At 37.1% G+C, this 23,963-nt stretch overlaps 1 protein-coding gene across 2 annotated transcripts in view; it reads right to left on the reverse strand.

Moving 5' to 3' along the window:
* The window catches only part of MACROD2 (mono-ADP ribosylhydrolase 2), a 1,175,381-nt gene that overhangs the window by 45,971 nt on the left and 1,105,447 nt on the right, over positions 1 to 23,963 (reverse strand). The window lies entirely within an intron of this gene.

Raw genomic sequence — 23,963 nt, forward strand, 5'->3', positions numbered from 1 at the left:
CACTGAAAATTGCTGAAAATAAAATGAAAAAATGTCGCTATTATCCTTGAAAGAAAACAGGAGTTGGGGATGGGCATGGGGAACCATTCCTTTCCGGGAGAGTTTTTTTTTTGTTCAAGTACATATAATGGCCTGAGTTAATTTTCTTTCTGGTCAACTAAATTTTCTGCCTGTGACTAATGAATCTCCTCCCCAGCCAAAACATGAAAGGATATTGCAGATTGCCAAATGAAATGATAAAGGCTTCAGGTGATAAGGATCTCCTACTGTACACAGTATTACATTCCCCTGAGTGAGACCATGTAAGAGCACTTTGTGTCATTTATCATCAAAGAACAATTCTTGCAGCTCTGCTGCTTTGATCATGTGTCCCCGTTTGCTGATGACATGCTGCTGTTTGCTAGCAAAGGCCATCCCTTGAGAGCACAATGCAAATGGTTTCCATATCAGGCCGAAGGATTATGTATTTTTCTTCGACTCTGCCCTTTAGCAGCTCAAAATAAGCATATAGACCGATGTTCTGTCAATGACATCAGGGGAAATTTAAATAGCTGCTTCTTAATATGGTGGCCCAGTGCTCAGTTCACAGCCGTTTTCATTAAAAACAGGCAAATGCCATGGACTGGCTCTGGAGAACAATATTTGCTGTTGATAAATGATATTTGCTGGCTTGACAAGAACTAAAGGGGCAATGTAGTTCTGCTTCAAGAGCAATTATCACCTAAACATTCTTACTGTGAGTTTGACAGAATAGCGTGCCTAATTCTGGAGATTGCTAGACTACAGTGTACTAGGAGAATATCTAGTTCTCATACATATGCTTCTAAAAAGCTCTGTGCTCTCTCAGTGCCCACATAAGTGAGTTTCAAGAACATTTGGCTCAGTAGTGCCAAATGGATGTTGCTGCTACCTCAACACCCAAGGTGCGTGTGTGTGTGTGTGTGTGTGTGTGTGTGTGCTCAGCTATGCTCACAGCATCATCAACTCTCATGTTTCATAGCGCAGCAGGACAGTTATTAGTGGTAATAGGAGAGAGTAGGTTACAAACACACAGATTTCCTGACAGAACCTCCTAAAAAGTGTTTTTGCTTTGAGGTTCTGTGTTCAGGTGCTAATATATATATATATATATATATATTATATATATATTGCACTTTTCCACCACTTTATTGTTGCCGTATCTCCCAGCTTTTCCTTTGGAAGATTGGAATCAAATATTCATAAGCAATTTTCAGCTAGCTGGTGAGCTAAAAACAACTACCTGGATGGACTTTCTTCTCCTTAACCTGTAAGGATCCCTTCTTATTAGTACCAGACGACAGCATGCTTCTTACTGCTCTTTAAACTAAAAATTTACAGGCTGAGTTTTCCAGTGGTTTAGCAGTAAGTAGCAGTAAGTACCCAGTATATAATTTTTCAGCTGGCAAGTATTACACTTCTAAAAAGATTTAAACATACTTATTTGAGTTTATATGGACAAAAAAAGTTCAGCATAAACTGCTTTGTTGGTGGCATTGGCTCCGTTGATTCTAGGAAATGGGATAAATGATCACTTACATCGAAACGTTGCACCTACACCTTTAGTTCTACGCGGGAAAACCCCCGAATTGGAATGTGTTGTATTTAATGGTATCTCACAGAGATACTTCCCATTTGCTTATGTTACTCTAGACAGCTTGCATGCATTAATGTTTATCCTTTGGTTATTGTACTAAGCTAATAGTGTCTAACTTTAGCCTAAGCAAAGTCTAGAAATAGTTTGCCAAGTCTAGCATGCTTGTTGTGTTGTACATAAGAAAGATGGAAATTATCTGAAGGTAAAAAAGATCTCCTGCAAGCCTAACAAAAACAACAGCTGAAACTCTGGATGATGAGCAGCATGACGCTCCAAGGCAACTGAAAAGCATTGTAAAAGACAGATGAAGCTGTATCAAGTAGGACCACATGAGCCACCCTGCAATGCTACTTTAACGTAGTATATATGAAAATATGCTAATTTTATTGTCTTACATTACTATAGCAGCAAATATATAATCTTTCCGAGATAGTTGTCAAAAATGAATTCTTAATAGACAGTAGGCAATTTGGTTGTAACTGAATAGAAGCAGTTCAATCTTTTTTTTAAAAAAATGTATTGAGATTGTCAGGACTGCATTTCCCCCCCCCCTTTATGTCTACACGTTTCTTTGAAATAGAGAAAGAAAATACAAAAATACTACCATAACTGTCAGCTGTCTTAAGGTAAAGGTAAAGGTTCCCCCGCACATGCGTGCTAGTCGTTTCCGACTCTAGGGGCCGGTGCTCATCTCCATTTCAAAGCCAAAGAGCCAGCGCTTGTCCGAGGACGTCTCCGTGGTCATGTGGCCGGCATGACTAGACGCCAAAGGCGCACGGAACGCTGTTACCTTCCCACCGTAGTGGTCCCTATTTTTCTACTTGCATTTTTTACATGCCTTCGAACTGCTAAGTTGGCAGAAGCTGGGACGAGTAACAGGCGCTCACTCTGCTATGCGGCACTCGGGATTCGACCCGCCAAACTGCCGACCATCTGATCGACAAGCTCAGCATCCTAACCCACTGAGCCACCGCGTCCCTTGTCAGCTGTCTTAAGAGCATATTAATGGCAGACAGTACACAGCACAATCTCTTACCTTTTATAATCCACCTCTCTCTCCTAAAAAGATACAAAAGGTTCCCCCCCCATTTTTTTAAACATAGGAGAATAGAAACAAGTGACATGCAGTTGATTGCTTTGACTACTTATGAATCAAACACTAAGGAGGCTGGTTGATTGCAAGTTAAAGCTCTGTCTGCAATGGTTTAATCATTTCAAACTTTCTGGGAATAAAGTCCCACTAAATTCGAGAATTAAGAAAACCAAGATCATGGCATCTGGCCTTCTCAATTCCTGGCAAATAGATGGGGAAGAAATGGAGGTAGTGACAGATTTTATTTCCCTGGGCTCCAAGATCACTGCAGACGGAGACTGCAGCCAAGAAATTAAAAGACGCTTGCTCCTGGGAAGGAAAGCCATGGCAAATCTAGACAGCACACTAAAAAGCAGACACATCGCCCTGCCAACAAAAGTGCTTATAGTCAAGGCTATGGTCTTCCCAGTTGCAATGTATGGCAGTGAAAGCTGGACCATAAGAAAGGCTGAGCACCAAAGAATTGAGGCCTTTGAACTATGGTGCTGGAGAAGACTCCTGCGAGTCCCTTGGACTGCAAGGCGATCAAACCGGTCAGTCCTAGAGGAGATCAACCCTGACTGGTCTTTAGAAGGCCAGATCCTGAAGTTGAAACTCAAATACTTTGGCCACCTAATGAGAAGGAAGGACTCACTGGAGAAGAGCCTAATGATGTGAAAGATTGAGGCAAGAGAAGAAGGGGATGACAGAGAATGAGGTGGCTGGATGGAGTCACTGAAGCAATAGGCGTGAGCTTAAATGGACTCCAGAAGATGGTAGAGGACAGGAAGGCCTGGAGGAACGTAGTCCATGGGGTCGCGATGGGTCGGACATGACTTTGCAACTAACAACAACAACAACAACAACAAATTCAGTGGAATCTACCATGGTGGTGATCTGTTTAACATAGCATGATAAGTGAATAAATCCTATGGGCTAGGCAAGAATTTTTTTCTTTTTTTGAGGCAACAACAGGATAATGTATGTTTACCTATTTTATTTAAAAATTTTAAAAAACCAAATTAGAACAACAAAACAAGAACACTCAACCATCCACAACTGTTCTTACATATCCCAAAAAATCATTGACTTTGGAGCAAAGATTTTTCAGGAATGTTAATTTTAGTTGTTACAAAGCTGCAAGAAACTGTGTACTCCATCTGATCTTCCAAGACATATATTAATCTCTTTTGTAGTCGAACTGAGTTTATTACAACCAAACAACCTAGACAACTTCCCATTTAAGAAAAAACAAACAAACAAACTAGTTGTCTCTTTAAAAAGTAATGGGGCATCTTTAAATGTGGTGTTTTGACTATAATGTCTGAAAAAAATATGATGGTAGTAATTAAACAACTGACCAATGGAAAAGAATCTCATGGGAAAGTAATTTTTTTAGATTCTTCTTTTAATATTTTGTTTATTGTTTAAATGTTGCCTAGATGTGCAAATTAGGTTTAATATGATCAAATAAATGATTTGGAATAGTTAATTTATTACTAATTTCAAACAAAAGGATTAAATGGAGTTGTTTACTGGCTGTTTTTCTTTCATAATACTGGTTTTATATTTAACAGTTTTATATATTTACATTTAATATTTGTAATGATATACAAATATTGATCTATACTGTGGCTAAATTAGCAGTATAATCTAGAGCCTGACACTTATGTAGCTTTCTATTTTCTACAGACACACAAATTCTCTCATTTGCGAGTCTGTAGAAAATAGAAAGCTACATAATTCTATTATGTGAAAAAAAACATGTCCTCAAGGGCAACTGCTGTATAGCTGACTTCCCACATAAAATCTGTTCTTCAACACTGAAGTGGCTTTCTGCAGAATCATTTCGTGTGTGGGGTGTGTGTGTGTGGAATCATTCCCTCTATTAGGATAGATAATGAATACAAAATTAAGAATAAAAATGCTTATCTTGTATGCAGTCTTTCTCCTTCTATCTCACTGTCCGACCCAAACCAGGATGTAAACTTATTTTCCTTTTAATTAATCAAGCTTTTCTCTCAACTCCTCTAATCTGTAAGTGAAGCCCATCATCTAGATGCATCAAAGATGGAGACATGGAAGGGACTAGAGGGCAGTTAAGCACAATGGTGTCTGGAATAATGTAACAGCTCACTGTGTTTGCAGGGTTCTGTTACTCGGAGATGACTAAATGGAGCTTCAGTGCTGAAATGATCCCGCGATCAATTATTATTATTTTTTTCCGAAGCAACTGAACTGTGCTTTAAATTGACTGCAAAAATCCTCAATTAAACAGAGCAGCTATTATCCACATGCCATTTCCAGAGGGGGAACTGTGTTATAGCCAAAGCAGTAAAGAATTTAGGCTAACAAATTTATCACAGCATAAGCTTTTGTGGACTACACTTATAGAGAGATGCACGCATTTTCAGATGCACGCATTTTCAGCTTTACAATATTATGGTATGGGCGAAAGGAGCTTGGCTCCTCCAGCTAATTGGTATGCATGCATGCCTTTATATATGTTTCATTTCCAAGAGCCACTTTTCAAGCTCTTTATTAAAATTGTTCAGGCTTTGAGACATCTATGGGGGCGGAAGAAGGGCCGAGAAGTCTTAAGTTAATTAACCAGTCACAACTCAGACATGCTTGATGAGATGGTGGGAATCATGAAAGGCCAAAAGGATCTCTAGCCATCTGCTTAGTGGTAGTGCTTTGTGAACAGTAAAAGAGGGACTAAAACTCAAGTTGAAGGATAAGGGAACTGCTAGCCCAAGTGAAAAAGTACAGTGGGAGGAGGGGGCCTCTAATTCTTTGGTCAATGAGGTCATTCTTGCTCCCAATGTTAGCAAAATAAGCTTAGTAGAGTTGGAGTGGGAGGGTGCAGGGTGGGAATCCAAACAGCTCATGACAAAAGAACATCCGTCTCAAATTTTGTACGAAAAAGTAGCCAGTATTGCTCATTAAAAATGACTTAATTAGATATTGGAGGCAATGTGTGTGGGGAGACCCTGAAACAGGAATTGAAGCTCAGACAGTATGTCCCCCTCCCCTCACCCTTTAATTTGCAATATTAAAGACCTGCAGATGGAGCTCAGCTGAAATGAATGCCATGCCACCCAAGAGAAGCTTTGGCTTTATTAGGCAATGCAGGTGAACACTCTGGATCAAGTTTTAAATAAGGGGCCCAGGTGTTTGTTCAATAAGCTTGGCAAAATGCATCTGTGTTTTCCCTATAAGTTACTGAAGAAAAAAACCCTGTGTAACAGCACACTGCAGAACTATTTTGCTTTAGATTCCCTGTGAAATGCTGTAAAAAAGAGAAGGAACAGCCTACCCATTCATTCAGTAAAGCACCCCAACACAACCAGGTATTTGTGGCCCCAAGAAGCAGAAAATCTCACATGTGTCACACTCTGTGCCCTGCAGTAAAATTACAATAATAATAAAAAAATCAAATAAGCTAATGAGTTGCTGTCCTTTCATAACACCCAATTTCTATTGCCTAAGGCCTTAATAGTAAGACTCTCACTTTTTTTCCTCAATCAATAGAACTGTCTGCTTGTTTGAAAAGAAAATTCACTTTTCTTTGTGGAATCCAAAATTCGATGGTGCCTTTATAAATGATGCGTTAAAGGAGGAGGAACAGCCAGAAATAAGCTTTCTTTGAGATGCAGTAGCCTACTGCTAAAAATGCAGCTGTTGAAGTCTTGAGAAATTTAGGAGACCTGTTCTGGAAGGCATCTGGCAATTTTATTGTGAACCAATGCTGCAAAACAATAGCCAACATCTGAAAATCTGAGAGGTAGGAGGAATCAGTTGTCCCCCTGGATGAGTCCTAATCCTTGGATTCCATGTTTTTATAAACAAAATCTAATCTTTAGTTCATGTAAAGGTCAAATTATGACACTAAACACAAGGTCACTCTTTAAGCCTCTTTTGTAAGTAGAATACTTTCTTGCTTTTCATTGTTATTGGTCAATGAATGAGCACTGAAGGCAAAGACTGAGATTCTCAGAGATGGGAAACAATCGTTCCTTCTTAGCAAAAACCATTTTTCCAAAATACAATTTTTTACTTTAACTAGTTGCTGGCCTATCAGACAATAGGACACGTAGAGAACAGACACTGAATGTATACAGGGGATATCTCCTTCAACCTGCAGATGTTCAGGGGCCACCTTGTATTATTTTATGCATATATTTATGCACATTCTAATGTTAAGTCCTGGAATTCAGAAATGGCTCTCAAAGTAGTTAAGGAAGGACCATTTTGGTGTTATTTAATGGTGGGTAAAGAGCAATCACCACATCACTGAAATCCGTAACCAGTTCCACTGACTGATAGTAGTACACGGTAGCACCTTTATTGCATCTTAAATATTCTGCACTTCCATTCAGAAATATAATTTCTGAGCCTAAAATTGACTCAGAGCTCTCACTGAAACTGAAGGATGATTACATCCACAAAGTTGTTTTGAGAATAGATATCCACTTCTTTAGCCTTCGTGTACAGGGAACTTTAAATAAAGCTACCTATTCTTCATATATATGGGCAGCGCAGTGGCTCAATGGTTAAAGCACTAAGCTTGTCAGCTGGAGAACTGGTAGCTCAGGTTTGAGTGCCATGCAATAGCATGAGCTCCTGTCCTCGCCTCAACTCCTGCCAACCTAGCAGTTCAAAAGCATGCAAATGCGAGTAGATAAATAGGTACCACTTTGCTGGGAAGATACCAGTGCTTCATGATGTCATGCTGGCCACATGACCACAGAAATGTCTTTGGACTGCACTGCTTCAATGGCCTTGAAATGGAGATGAACACCATCCCTTATAGTCTGCAATGACTAGCAGAGTAAAATCCTCATGTATGAAAAAGAGATTGTTTTGCTGGAGAACCTGCTGGTTTTCTTTGAAATGGGTAAGAAATGCAGATTATGAGCAGTAGCTGCAAAAAAATTTTTTTTGAAACATTTTTAAATATGCAGTATATTCCCCACATTTCTTTTTTTGTTTCTTTGCTTTGTTTAGTAATGTGAAACAAGAAGGTAATATAACATTTCTGGACAGTTTTTTTTCTTTGTGGCTTAATCTAATGCAAGAAAAAGCAAGAAAATTTATTTTGTCCCCCTGGGGTTTAAAATCCATTTGTGTAACTAACTACAAAGACTCAAATCTTTTCAACAGTGAATTATATTTCTGAATAGATATAGTGCTGACATGAACCCTCAACATACAGAAAGATCATAACTGAATGGTAGCTCACTTGAGCTGCACGTAGAATAGAGAGATTCTGCCCATTATCTTTATTTTTTTTTATTTTAATCCCATTTATATCCCGCCCTTCTCCGAAGACTCAGGGCGGCTTACAATTTAAGCACAAACCAATGTGCTTAGCAATAGCCTTCATTCTATGTATATGCCTGCTTTCGCCCCCCCCCCAAGCGGCATTATTACAAAGTCAGCTTATTGCCCCCAACAATCTGGGTCCTCATTTTACCTACCTGGGAAGGATGGAAGGCTGAGTCAACCTTGAGCCTGGTGGGATGTGAACCTGCACTAATTGCAGGCAGCTGGTGTTACTTAAGGAGGCATTAGCCCACTGCTCCACCAAGGCTCTAACTATCTTTGCTCCAACTATCAATCATTCATCCAGATGGATGCATAGAGTGTGGAAATGTGGCACTCAGTGTTTGCCTTTTTTAAAAAAAAGTTTTAAAGATAGGTAAACTCTCTTTAGACAATAATTGAAAGCTCCTGGGCATCCAAAGCATTCAGTCACCACACAAAGTCGTAATTGGTGTTCTGTATTGCAAAGCTGAAGGAATTGTTTCAGGATATTCAAAACTGTCCTTCTCTGGTTAATTCTATCACAAGGAAAAATAGAGGATATGTATAGGGCATTCACTCATAATTTTATCATATCTTACAATGACACTCATCCAATTTACCTAAAATTGATGCAACAAAAAATGGATGCTTTCTTTCTTTTCTCATTTCATAAAGTTCTGTATTTTAGTTATATCTTCATTAATTCCTACCTTAATTATGCTTTATATTTATGTTTCACATGATGATATTTGCCATAGCTAACAATAAAAAGGATTAAATATTATATAGCACACAATAATCTTTTAAAATATAAATAGGCTAGAATATATACTGCTCAAAAAAATAAAGGGAACACAAGATAAGACATCCTACTATTAAATACAGTACATTGTGTTAAGTGTTCCCTTTATTTTTTTGAGCAGTATACATAGCTACGTAAAGACTCCATAAATGTGCTGACTTTAGCAAAAATTCTGACTTTAGCAAAAGATAAATTCACATTATTTCAGTAATGTATCATTTTGCCTTGGTGGTTACACTGTGTGCCGAATAATAGCTACATGAAAATCATTCTGAATTTTGGAGTTGTCAACATAGTGGTGAGAGACAGTTTTATTTTTCTTTATTTAGGATCCATGTGCATCCCAAGACTAGAGAGATGGATATAAATTAATAAAAAAGGAATCCCTGCAGATTTTACTCTGCTAGTCATCACTGATTACAGGGGGCAGTGCTCATCTCCATTCCAAGGCCATTGAGTTAGTGTTGTCCGAAAACATTTCCATGATCATGTGGCCAGCATGACATCATGGAGCATTGTTACCTTCCCACCGAAGTGGTACCTATTTATCTACTCACATTTGCATGCTTTCATACTATTAGGTTAGCAGGAGCTGGGGTGAGGCCGGGAATGCTGGTGCTCGTGTCTTGAACCTGGGCTGCCGGCTTTCCAGCCGGTGAGCCCAGCATCTTAACCACTGAGTCACCGTGCCACTGTATAAATGAATGCACCATACAATTTAAATACAGATGGAGATGTTAGTGTAAACAATTTGCCATGCTGAGGAAGTGATAATAAATTTGTTTCAGGTCAGATCGCTTTCTGCTTTAAGACCTTGGCTTCCATCTGAAAGTCTTGCATTAACTAGCTTTGCTGGTGGAGGCTCAAATGGCATGTGCTTTCAGCAACTTTGGCTGATGTGCTGATTTCAATATTTCTTTGAGAAATTATCCACGCCATAACATCCAGACAAGATTACTGTAATGCTTTCTATGATGGGCTAAATTTGAAAAGCATCCAGAAATTACACCTGCTCCACAAGATAGTTGGGACAGACTGTTTGACAGATTATTCCCCTGTACTGCCTACCAATCTGTTTCTGGTCTCATTTCCTCATGTTAATTATGACATCGAAAGCTAGGGAAAAAACCCCCGTTATGAACAGATATGGAAAGCAACATTTCTTCTACTTGTGTATCAAGCTAGGATTTCACTAGAAAGAAATGATTAGAAATAGGACTTTCAAACTCTTAGTGTCCAAAGTCTATCTTGTTCTCTTGGTTTATGGATATTGTCTAATGTGTTCACTTGTTCTGTTTCAAAGTATTTTGCTCTTTCAACTGAGTGCCATTTTTGATATTTTCTTGTTTTAATTGAGCCTCTTGCAAAAAAAGATGACCCAAATTTCTAGGGAAATAATAGAGAAGGCATTGGCTTTATAGCAGTTGTAGATCGAAGAAAGAGGAGAGATGAACATAGCTGTAAATTATTAATAATTATTTCCTAGGGCAGCACAAATCACTGGATGAGATGTTTTGCCCAAGTTCTTCTGGATTGCTTTGAGGAATGGAATGCCCAGAAATTCTCAGGAAGGCCCAAAAGCACCTACACTGAATCTTTGAAAAGCTGTTTCACAACATCGAGGAGCAGATCCAGAAAGTTATTTTGTTTACAAGCGAAGCACTTCATCAGATGATTTGCACAGGCCAATTATTTACTGAGTACTTTCAAAGGTATTGGCCTGGAAAAAAAATCAATGTTCTTGATTAGTAAGTTCCAGTCAGAATGGAAAGTATCATATGAGGACAGGCTCATTTTAAGAAACTGATGCAATTTGGGGGAGGGGGGGAATGTATTATACAACAATCTACAAATTGAATCCAAACCATATGTTGCAGGTATTTATCTGTCAAACATTGTACAGCAAGTCACATTCTTTACTATTGATAGATCTGCAAAAAGTGAAGCACAAAAATCTACTCAGTGTCTGAAAGTCTAATGAAGGCAAAGGAAGAAAAAAATAACATTAATCAATATGATGGAAACATGAGCAGCATTATTTCAGCTAAACCTGAAAAAGAGAGTAAAAAAGTGCCTTGAAGGCACTAAAGTGAAATATACCCCAAACAGTAGTGGTTTTATGGTTTAGCAATACTCACTTTGATTCTTCTTTTTTTTGCTTGTCAGTTGATTTATACAACCAGATTTATAGCAGGATCAAATCCATTGAGGATGCTGTGGGAGAAGCACAGCATCCTTTATCTGTTTACTACCCCTTCTCCGGCACAGCATTTCCAGATAAATAGATGAAAAAAACTATACTCTTCCTTTTTCCTATTTTTGTCAACAATTTCCCTATCAATACAATCTGTATTTCAGAAGCAACAATACTAGGAGCTGTTCATAGTTTTTAAAAGGAGTATACAGTAAATGCCTGCATATTAGTTTTGCAACAAACCTAGTTTGAGAGAAGCCACCCCTTTAATGAACATGAATTAAAAGATTTGGGTGAGGAACGTAAAATTTACACAAGCTCAAAACTTAAGAGAGAATTTTTACAAAATGTTTTATAGGTGGCATTTAGATCCTAAAAAGCTGGCAAGTATGTATCCAAACTATCAACCTAAATGTTGGAGATGTGGTGGCGAAGATGCAACGTATTTTCATATATGGTGGACCTGTAAAAAGGTTAAGGCTTTTTGGATTAAAATCTGGTGGAATATGCAGAAGATATTTAAGCAAAGGATAAAGTTTTGTCTGCAATTGTTCTTATTGGGCATAATTACAGATATGACTGTTGTGGACACCAAGTTGATGTTGAACCTAATTACAGCAGCAAGACTTTTAGTAGGTCAATATTGGAAGAAGGAGGAACTCCCGACTATAGAAGAATGGACTCTAAAAGTTTCTGACCTGGCAGAAATGGCAAAGATTTCAGCTTATTTGAAAGATCATTTGCAACAACGTTATATTATGGAGTGGAAAAAGTGGATTGATTATATCCAGAACAAATATGGGACTAAAAAGTTTCACTTAGCATTTGAATAAGTTTTTTTTTCTTTTCTTTTTTTATGTGATATTAGTATTGCTTGTAGTCATTTCATATGAGCTAGAGTGCGATAGACTTAATAGTTTATTGTTGTTAGCATATGGTTGTTTATGATTGTTTTTTGCTTTTATACCTTGTATTTAGCTCTGGGAAGTTGGGGAGGGGGGAGGGGGGAAGGGGGGGGAGGGTTAGGGAGGGTTAGGAAGGGGTGGGCGGAGGGAGGGGGGGATTGTTAAAGATAAAATGTATTGTAAAACTTTTCAATTAAAAAAAACACATGAATTAATATCATCATTAATGCCCTTTTGAAGTTGAACCTCATATTGTTTCAAGACACTGCTGGGTTTTGTTACAGGACTATCAATGACACAACAGAAGAAGAAGAAGAAGAAAAAGAGATACTTTGGATTCCATTCCTGAATTCAGGCCAAGCCTCCAGTGACTGGCATTATCATATCTTTATGCCCAGAAGATTTTATGAGCCAACTAAGTACAGAGAAACTATTTCATATGGTGGAGTCTCCATGATTGAATAATCATCCCCCCAACACACACACACACACATTGTACAAAAATAATAGGAAGCCCTTCAAGAATGCAAGTGACAGCTTGGATTATAACAGGCTCAAAAACAAACAGGCAGGAAAAAAAAGGGTTAAAGCAACTTAGAAGACATGGGTGAGGCTATGTCATGTTATTATTAACAAGATAATAGTCAAAAGGATTTCCTCCTGATTTATTTTCTTACAGAACTATTTGTGCCTTATTTTCTTTCCATACAAAACTGTCCTCCCACAGACTGATGTTAGATTCTGCAAGAATCTTTTGTTATAACATTGTGTGTGTGTGTGTGTGTGTGTGTGTGTGTGTGTGTTTCTGTGTGTGTCTGTGTCTGTGTCTGTCTGTGTCTGTGTGTGTGTCTCTCTCTCTGTGTGTATGTATATGTATATGTATATATGTGTGTGTGTGTGTGATTGTGCTACTACAGGAATGCTGGGTGGGCAACAGGGCAAGGCTCACTGTTTACATTTTAAAGGGCCAGCTGAGACAGGCAAAAGGGGCAATAATGATCTACTCCTCCATTAGACTACAAGTAGACTACTGTTTTCTAAGCTCAATTCAAATTACAGGTTTTAACCTTTGTGCTCTGCAGGTCTTACGGCCCAGCTACCTGTGGGTTATGAGCTACTTCCTGCTACGAGCTTGCTTAGATGATTTGAATTGCCTACAAGACTTTCTACACGTTATCCTTGGAGCGGCAGCTGATCCTAACTGTCTCTAGTTTCACAAAGTGCAGCATTTGAACGGAGGTCTTTTACTTCTTACCTGATAAAAGTGGGGAGTCAGGAAAAGGGAACTAATGATTGCGGAACTGCAATTGTGAGTATCCCTTACTACATGCCTTGCTGATGGATCTCCTGGAAGCCATTCTTTGGTAAAGTCTGCATTTAGGAATATCTTAAGTTTTTGAAAGAGCAGACTAAAGTCCTGAAATGAAGCTACTGTGTGATGACTCCATAAGGTAGCCTTAACCAAGTCATTCCCTCAATTTGCATCTCTGAAATATGAGGTAGTAACAAATGGACAGTTGTTGTATGGATTTTCAGTAGAACACAAACATGAAGTATGAAAATATAACACAGACATGACATTTTATTAATAAATCCCTATCCTGAAGACTTCAGATGATTTTACCTCAGCGTTATTATGATGAAACATTTATCATAAACAAGGAACACTTTGGGCCATTCAGACCTCATCATGGATTTCAAAAACTGAATTTTGCTCACACACCGTACACAAAAAACGACAAATTTCTTAACTATGGTAACCATGGGAACAGAGTTTTGCACATGCTAGCACAGAGTGACGTGTTGAACTCAGTGTTCTAGTATTAAATATCTTCCTCTTTTATTTGATGAAGTCACATTAAGGATTTACTAATTTATTTTGTAATATTTACTTGACATTTGTACTACTGTAAAACACACGGCAAAAATAGTCTTACATCTGAGTACCACAAATTAATTTTTGTTCTGGGAGATACATTTCTGGGAACTTACAAATTGCCCCCAGAATTCTCAGCATGCTTCATGAAGTGGGAAAATAGAAAACTTCGATAGATAAAGGACCTTTTTGGGAATTGACTTCTTGTTCTAACCACTGAATTCTACCTTCCACTGACATTTGGGCAACAACCCTTTCCCTTGACTGCATCAAAGACAGGCATGGAGCAAAGTTCTGCTGAAAGCGAAGCTGCTGCAGCTTCCCCTGTTCACAAATGTGTACAAATACTGAATTACAGAGCTGGAAGGGATCTTGGAGGTGTTCTAATCCAACCCCCTGCTCAGGTAAGAGACCTTATAGCATTCCAGATTAGTGACTGTCCAGTCTCTTCTTAAAAAACTTGGGTGTTGGAGCACCACAACTTCTGGAGGCAAGAGGTTCCATTGGTTAATTGTTCTCACTGTCAGGAAATTTCTCCTTAGTTCTAGTTTGCTTCTCTCCTTGATTAGTTTCCATCCATTGCTTCTTCTCTTGCCTTCAGGTACAATAGGTTAACCCTCTCCTCTTTGTGACAGCTCCTTAAGAAGTAAAGTGACATACTTCTATGTTACTTTAAGAATGAAGAATAAGTTTGTTTCTTTTCTGCTTTTCCCCTTCCAACTCCCCAATCTTTTTAGATTTTAGCATGGAGTGGCTAAGAGCCTCTTCAACCAAAGAGATGAATAAAATACTTCAAATAAATATTACCAATAGTAGAGATTATGTTGCAATGTAACTATCATAAAGTGAGTAGTAAGTCATATGCATTGATCTCCTACTCCTTGTTCACAATCACATTTATAACTTAAAAGACTTAAAGTACTACTGTATATTCACCAGCATTTGAAATCTGTGGATATAAGGTGCCTTGTGCTACTATTACATACTAATCTTACAGAAAACAAAGGTAGTTAAAACACTGAAATATAGGATTTGTATTCTCAGCAGAATATCAAGGCAATAAGAGGTTTCAATTCCATCTCCAAAAGATTGATCATTCATTCATTCATTCATTCATTCATTCATTCATTCATTCATTCATTCATTTTCCATTTTGTATTCAGGAAGAAACACTTTGGTTGTATTAGGAAGAAAAAATCTCTTTCTATTCACTGTACTTGCTAAGGTTGAAAACATTGCTAAATTATGGAGTCTTCATGCAAAAATTGATTAACTCTTTAAACAATTTAATTGTCTGACTTGTGTTTAGAAACTTTTATGTGGCATAAAAAAGTATTGTGATTTTTTTTCCTGAGTTTGCATTTTAAAAATAATAGTATTACTAGAACTCTTCAAACACTGTACAAAATATTAACAAATCTAACTCAACAATACTAACCAAGGGCATTTGCAAGAAAGGGCATCAAATGATGAAAAATGCAGCATAAAATTGTAATACAAATTCCCCCCCTTTTATGCTTGCATTGTGCATGCAAGCACTAAGGTGCAGAGCTTGTACAATAATGTCACAACATGTATTTTGTCATTTTGACAAAAGCTCTGTTTGCTGCCCATGATACTAAGAATACTATTTCCATTTTTAAGCTTCTTTTTTTCCATTCAGGGTCTTACATGAATTACTAAATCTCTGACTGACAACTGTCACAAATGCTATCTTATACCGAATAGCTCAAATTGCATTGCATTAGGAATCTCAAATTGCCAAAACATTTCTCTGTTAAGAATGAATGATGTTAAGTAGGGCAAAAAGCTACTGGATTGTGTTTTGTCTGTGAAAAAAGCAGTCAAATATAACAGCATCTACTTCCCTGACATGGATAAATGTTTTATTTTTCCTGTTCTGTGCTTCTTTTTGTTGTCTGCTATCAAAGCAACTTCCATTAAATCATTGTGACAAAACAGGGAAAAAACCCCTCAGACTGTTGTACTGTTCTTATTCTCAATCACTCCCACCCCCACACATTTCTTCTAGGCTAAGAAAAACAAACAATATTCAAAACTGCATCTTTTTATTAATATTCAGAACCTCCTCTTTGCATGTAATTTCACCCAACATGCATATAAAGGCACAGAGAAAAAATGAGCAAAAATGAGCACATTTTATCTTTTATGCTCTAGGAAGATGTACTCCATTATTTTGTTCTATCAGCTTATAGCTTAGATCAAGCACAAGCGCAACAAGAAGTTACTAACTAATTGGTTACTAAAGTACAATTCACTTGATGGTATTATTGAATAACTGTACCTTTGTCAATCTAGAAATAAATAATTGCTTCCGCAGTGACAAAACAACAGTTTTGTGGCATTGATTCTGATCCTAACCCTAACCTGACCCCTGTCACAAGCTTGCTGATATGACATTATAGAGATTCCTCTACATCCTCCTATAACACTATTATTGAAAACTTTGTTCTGTAAAGCTGTACAGAAGAAATGCTGGCTATTGATGTTGCACCTTTTTGAAACTACCAGAAACAGCAGTGACTTCAGTGTAATTGGCAAGATCAAGTCAACTCGTAAATACTAGCCTTAACCGGTAAATTGTCCTGTGGAAGATAGTTGTCATACAGATATAATGTTACAGCATTTTATTGAACGGGACACAAAATCCTGCTCTTGTCACTTATATTTATTGCAAACAATGCCACTCTTGGAAGAACAGTAACATCTGGGGAAACAAAACACAAAAGATGATATATCCTTATCCTGTACCTTTTTTATTAACAATTCAACAGATGATCATTACATATTCTTTAGGAAATGTACAGCTGTGGTTCACTGATGAAAATTGGACAGTTCCTCTTTCTTGTCTTGGTATGATCATACTATAATTGACCTTTTAAAGGCATAACTTAATTTACTTTGTGTATTTTCTCCCCAAAATAGAGTCTACTACTATAGCACCAGCTGTAAATACAAACAACTTCTTAATTAATAATCAAAGAAAAAGTAGGGATGTAAAAGATTTCAACAGGATTTGAGGGATCCTCCAGTTCAGACTCTACTTTAGAGTACATTGCACCACTTAATGAAGTCTGGTAGCACGTATCTTTGTCTGGTCACAAATCCACTACATATTTTTTATTTATAAGAATATATAGATTCATACCTTGCCTTCCCTCCAGGAACTCAAGGTAGGATACACACTCCTCCCATTTTCCCCAAAACAACCATGTGGAGTAAGTTAGGTTGAAAAGTACTTTAAATAACACAGCACAGCATTTTGTGAGACATACTTTTGTAAAATAACATTTCTGAAAACAAGACAGTTTATGCTTAAAAGCTTATATGGGGACATTTGCAAAACAAACTATAACATCACAGAAATTTGGGTTGTTTTTATACTGCTCACAGAATTGATATTTACAACAAGTAATATTAAGTGAAATTGCTCAGGCCATTTTCATATGTTAGACAAAATTGCAAAATAAAACTTGCTTTATTTTTTACAGATATTATAAAAACTATTTAAAAAAAGCCCTGATGGAGCAGAATATTGACCCACTTACACAGATGTAAAATGGATTTCTACCAATCCCCAGAGCAATAAATCAGAAAGGGAGTAAATCAAAATTAAAATACCAAAAACAGTACAAACTGGATCAGAATAAGAAGCACATGGGAAGAGTTGTATAAAGTCAAAAAACAACTACAAAGTTTCAATTCAAGGATTGTCAAGTGATTTGGGTTAATTTACATAGACATTGCACAGAAACCAAATACATATTTCCGTCTCAGTAGCATATATGCCATTCATTCTTTCTGAAAGCAATTTTAGGTTTCAAGAAAATCACATCAATTAAAATGGAGAAACACAGTGTTTCCTGGAATCAAAGAAATAACACACAACACAACAAAAATAATGGCAATGGTTATAAAGAGAAAAGAAAATCAATAAAAGATTCAGTTGAAATGATTATAAATTCTATTATGGGCTCTCAGGATGTGTATTCATGCTTGATCTATTTTGCCCTATTCATGTGTTCAAAGTTAATTAACAGCAAGGTGATATTTTGATGACAGCAAAATAAATTCTTCAATGCCCATGAAGAAAATATTGCAATAGGGAACCAAGAAAACTTAAATAGATGTTGTATTGCATCAAATAGCAACTACCTAATGTAATGTGGGAACTGAAACTTGCCTTCTTGACTCAAACTAAATTATTCGGAGGAGGAGGAGGACGATGACGATGACAATGACGACGACAACGACGACTACAACCAAACTAAAATAAGAGAAATAAATAGGACCAGGGATGGTGTTGTGCATCTACCCACCACCTACTCTTCTTTCCAAATTGCACATTGACCAAGTCTATTCCATGTCATTCTTATTTAGCATTTCTATTCTAACATGAAGAATTTTTCTTTCATAGAATCACTTATTTATCTCATTGCTTAAAGCCCTTTGCACTGCATACTTGGAAAGAACATTTTATTCCTGTTAATGTAATGAATGTCCATTAAGTCCTCAGTTAGTTATTTTAATATGCCCTTTTGGCTCCTGGCAGGAATTTGCATTCTCTCTGCTTGTTGCTAGCTCTGAGATCAGTAGTAGCGTTGGTCAAAAATCAAACCTAGACTTCATGAGAAATATCAAATTTAAATCTTACATTCTACTTTTTAAAGCAAGTAATAGCCTGCTTTTGTTTGCTCTTTGCACAGTTGCTGCTAAAATTAGTGATTTCCTTGCTTCTTTTAGAACACAATTCTTAACTATGTCCAATAAAAGCTTAAGATATTTCATCTCATTTTCTTTTCTGCCTAAAAACTGAATATCTGAAGTTTGGCAGTATGCTGTGTATCTTTTTAAGCTTCTGTTTCTAACCTGAGTAGGAAACTATTTTGTCTTTACCTTTTGCAATAGAGAATAATAATGACAAAACCTTTTTGCTTTGTATCCCTTCTTTTTATCTCCTATTCTATCCATTTTGACTCCATGACTCTTTTTTTCACCCAGCCTGCAATGGTAATCCAAGTCCATTATTTCCTACCATCTCAATAATTTCTTCCATTCCTTATTGGACAAGCATAATTTCTTTGCTCTTTAAAAAATATTAATAAGGCTGTTTGATCCAGTATGGCACAGGAGAAAAACAACAACTAGCGGCTCCTGAATCACATGTAAATCTTAAATGTTTTTCTTTGCAGCCTCCAGATCATCCACCCATTCAGTTGCATTGCTGATGACAAATCACTAAAACCTGTGTGTGATTTATGGTTCATTTTGGCAGAAAAATATATCAGTCTATCTGGTTGCCCACTCATGATTCTAGAGGGCTACGTATAAGCTTTCTTTTATGTTTAAGGTACCAAGCAAACATATGTCAGGCATCCCCTGTGTCCAATGGAGCTTTCCAAAAGCCCCATTCCTGGATATTTTTGTGACATTATGGTCATAATCTTACTCTTTTCTTAAGTACATCTGTCAGTCAGTGAAAGGTTGCCCATCCCTGTGTGACACACTATGCATACATATACCCATATGCCTATCATGCATCTACTTATATGCCCATGCCTTTTCTTCTACATTAGGTTTGCTTCTTCCTGCCTTTTCATAAAATAAATGTATGTGTTCTATTTAAACTTGAAAGACTGTCTGAGCTAAATCTTACCTGTCACTTGAACATGAGAGGTTTCTGAGTGCTTCTCCTGTCACTTATGAGTTTTGTCAAAATTTTAGAAGGAAAAGTACTGATGCTTTTGAATTTTGGTGTTGGGGAAGACTCGTAATAATTCCATGGGCAGCCCCCCAAATAAATCAATGGATACCTCCATTTACTATCACCTGGTTAGGTTTTAAAGCACAGATATTATTTATTAAATTTATATGACACCCATTTTATCGTTGGAGAGACTCTTGGCAGCATATAAATTTAATTAATAATTAATACATAAATGAATTCTATCTCTTACCTTCTCCCATCCCCACTGGATTACTTGGCTTCCTTTTTGGTTAATTTAAAAAAAATGGCACAGAGATTCATTTTCAAGGGGATAAATCATTTTCAACAAGACCAGAATAAGAACATTTTTCAAAGAATAAACATGCACTTTTCTTTCCCTCTCTGCAGACTAACCTATGAATATTAGTAAAGTTTGAAATACAATACAGACCTATAATATAATATTACTGCTATTCATCTGTGTATTAGAATCAGCAGTATTTTTTACTCCATCAATCAAGAAACAGAGCAGGCACTTTTCAAAGCAAAACACTTCATTAGAAGAAAATATTCTTAAATAATGAATACAAGTTTTCAGTCAAGCACTAGGCCAGGTGGGTGAGTGGGTAGGGTATTGAGAAGAAACGGAAGCCACAAGTTCCGTTGTATTCAATCATCAGTGAGCAATGGGAAAAGGTCCTACGTACATGTTTCTTTAAGACATAAGAATTAATTTGCAGTATTTTTCATTCAGTCTTTCAAAAAAAAAAGACTAACAAAGTGTTGTGGTAGCTTTTTTTTTTTTAGTTAATTATGGAGCCATTTGTTAGAATACTTTTAGATGGAAGTCTCTGAACATAGCTGCCAAACCAATTTAGGTATTTTCCACCCATTCAGAGATCAACTTTGAAACACCTAGATGGGTTGTGCAGGTTTTTGTTCACAAACCATGCACTCAAATATTCATTCTTGCATACTTCCCTCTCACTTATAGTATAAGCAGTTCTATTTATAGTTCATGTGATCAGATACTTTTTCAGTCATATCACTACTTTCCAATGGCTTATGTTCATAATAGACAAATAGTTAGGGATGAGGAGAGTATATTTTTATTTATTTTTATTTTAATTCTATTTATATCCCGCCCTTCTCTGAAGACTCAGGGCGGCTTACAAGCTTAGCAGTAGCCTTCATTCTATCTATATGCCTGCTTATTAGGGCTTTCACACACACCCCAGCGGCATTATTACAAAGTCAGCTTAATTGCCCCCAACAATCTGGGTCCTCATTTTACCTACCTCGGAAGGATGGAAGGCTGAGTCAACCTTGAGCCTGGTGGGATGCGAACCTGCACTAATTGCAGGCAGCTGGTGTTGAAAAGGGCTTGTGAGTTTGATTTTTGGTCTTGAAATACTCTGATGCTTTTGAGAAAAGACCTGTGAGTGGGTAGCAAAGAAAATCTTTAACTGATCAGTTTGGAAGGGGAGGGGGGAAGGAAGGAGGATGATATTTGATTAGTTCATTTGATTGGCAGACATCCCAGAGGTTTGTGCCACTGGAGGCAAAGAGAAAACAGGATAGGATATCAACCAATATTAAATTAATTTTATTTTAAACCCCATTAGAAAGTTTCAGATAATGGAACAAACTTCTCACTTGGAAAGAGTCATTTTAATGTTCAAAAATCATATTGGGTTTATGCTAATCAAAATGCAGTTTGTTGTAACTCTCAGTGAAAATGGGCAGATGACACAGATTATACAATATTTATTCCTTGACTTCCTCTTCAGTATCTCACTGAGAAGGTGTTCTCTGAGTGTTAAATGGGAAATCCTAATCCTGTCTACTTAGATAAATATCCAAGGGAGATAAGTGAGACGTGCTTCTCCATCAATAAAAAATATATTTGCTAGAGGGGACAAGTCTTCCTCAGAGGCCCACAAATGTCTGCAGCTGTAACTCTATGAAACCAAGTGCTTTTAGCAAAGCAAGGGTGGTTTAATTCTTCACAACTTGACAATAAAAAATTGCACCAATTCTCAATGTTTATTTATTGCTTACTTCAGTTAGCCTAAATATACTGCTCAAAAAAATAAAGGGAACACAAGATAAGACATCCTACTATTAAATACAGTACATTGTATTGTTTAAGTGTTCCCTTTATTTTTTTGAGCAGTATACAATGCAGAGTCCTGATAGCAACTTTTGCAGCAGATCTGGTAATTCAAATATGTAGTCCTGCTAATATTTTCCTCTTAAAACAATCTGAGATATTTATGTTTTGTTTATTTATTTGTAATATCTGTAGTGTGTCCCACCCACAAGACTCTGGGCAGCATACACTGAAGCATGCATGTTTGAAAAATAAACAAAAAGCAATCAAGGTAGAACAGAACAAAAACAAATGTACGTTGCAAGAGGGCACCCACAGTTAATCAGGCCTTAACAGCACAATTAAAATACAATGACCTTACTATCTTGTAGAATCCCAAGAGGATGATAGTTATACAACCTCCATGGAAAGCATGTTCCAGAGCATGAGATATAGAAAAGCTCTGCTACTAGTCCTATATACCTCCCAGGGAAGGAGAAATCTTAGCAGGCCCTCTTAGACTGGATGGCCGAATCAACTATTGGAAAGAGGTGCCTAATGTAAGCCAGGGTATATCGACAGGGTCAGCTTGACACAATCTTTGATAAATAAGAAAAGATCTAGTATTATGTTCTGAGTCTTCATCAAAAATAATAAAATCAGTGATCTGTGGTGTTTTTTATTTATTTATTTATTTATTTCACATGTATTCTGGGACTCATTTCACCAATACTGTTGTGGTCATAACTAGAATGTTCTTCCTGCGCCAACTCAGAAAGCTCAGATTGCCCAAGGAACTGCTGATACAGTTCTAAAAAAGGAATTATTGAGTCTGTCATTTGCACCTCTATAGCTGTCTGGTTTGGCACAGCAACCTAACAAGACACAGATTTCAACAGATAGGACTGCAGAAAAAATAATTGCAACCAGCCTGCCTTTCATTGAGGAGCTGTATACTGCACGAGCCAGAAAGAAGGCTGTGAAAATATCTACAGACCCCTCACATCCTGGACATAAACTGTTTCAACTTCTTCCCTCAAGACGACACTATAGGGCACTGCATGCCAAAACAACCAGACACAAAGACAGGTTTTCCCCCTATGCCATCACTCTGCTAATTCCCACAACACTGTCTGTGTCCTAGGATGTCAAACCACCTAGTAGGGCTGTATTACTCATTATCCTTCTCATCTTCTCATCTTTCCTATTACCTATATTCTTAGCTTCTTATGACTATAACTTTGATTCTCATGATTTATACTGATTGCCTTTATTTAGTATCCTATTATGATTTATGCTGTTTGCTTATTTAGTATCTTATGGCTATCACTAAGTTTGTATCTTATGATTTATAATGATTGTATTTTATGGTTATGCTCATAATTTATCACATGTTGCTTGTATGTACAGTGAGAGCTTATGCACCAGAGACAAATTCCTTATGTGTCCAATCACACTTGGCCAATAAAGAATTCTATATTCTATATTCTCTTGCTAAGATATATTTAAGCAAATCCATAATATACAATAACAGTTGTTTGTGATAGTCTCTGTCCCTACAACCTCTCTCAAGCTTTGCTGGGGCAACTCCATGCTGTGTGTAGAGTCAAAACTTTTATTTGGATCCAAAGATGTGGTAGGCAAGCAGAAAGGCACTTCTTACTAAGCAAGGTAAACCAGTTCAAACATTCCATCACACAGAAAGAGTCCCTCAACTCCCAGGCTGAGAAAACCCAGGGAGCAACAGTATATTAGCTGAATTGGATTCTTCTGTTCAGTCTGAAAAATTCAGAATGGTCACGTTTCAAATCCCAGAAATCTGAAATAAAGGGCTATAAGCAATAGAACTTAAATCCTACTGGAATAGAACACAATAGCCTAAAATCATAAGGCATCCATTGCTAAATATGAGATGCTTGAGCAAGAGAACCCTAAATTATATATTGCAGATAAAGGGGACCCAAACATCAGTTTTTCATTTGAAAGCAGTCTCTAATTTTTATAAAGAGAAGATGCCAAGAAAATCAACGAACTAATCAATCAACCAACCAATCTAGCTATCTGTTGAAGGGAGGATTGGACATTAGCTTTTCAAATACTCCATATCTGAATCTTAGATACAACAGATGGTGAAATATAATGCCCCCACTGGGTGTTAAATGCAAGCTGTAAGGGACAGAAAAGTGTTAGAAGGAAAGGTACAAATAATGAAAGTACATTTGATTTGCCTTGCTTCTGATGAGGCATAAAATAAAATGTAAATAATTTCTGTGCAGAGGAAATTAGCATAATGGTTTTGGCATTTGCAACTTGAATGAGTTTGCATTCCCTAAGCTAGCTCTGCAAAAAAAAGAAAAAGAATAACACCA

Source organism: Vipera berus, assembly GCF_964194415.1.
Source record: "Vipera berus genome assembly, chromosome: 1".
In the NCBI taxonomy this organism is placed as follows: domain Eukaryota; kingdom Metazoa; phylum Chordata; class Lepidosauria; order Squamata; family Viperidae; genus Vipera; species Vipera berus.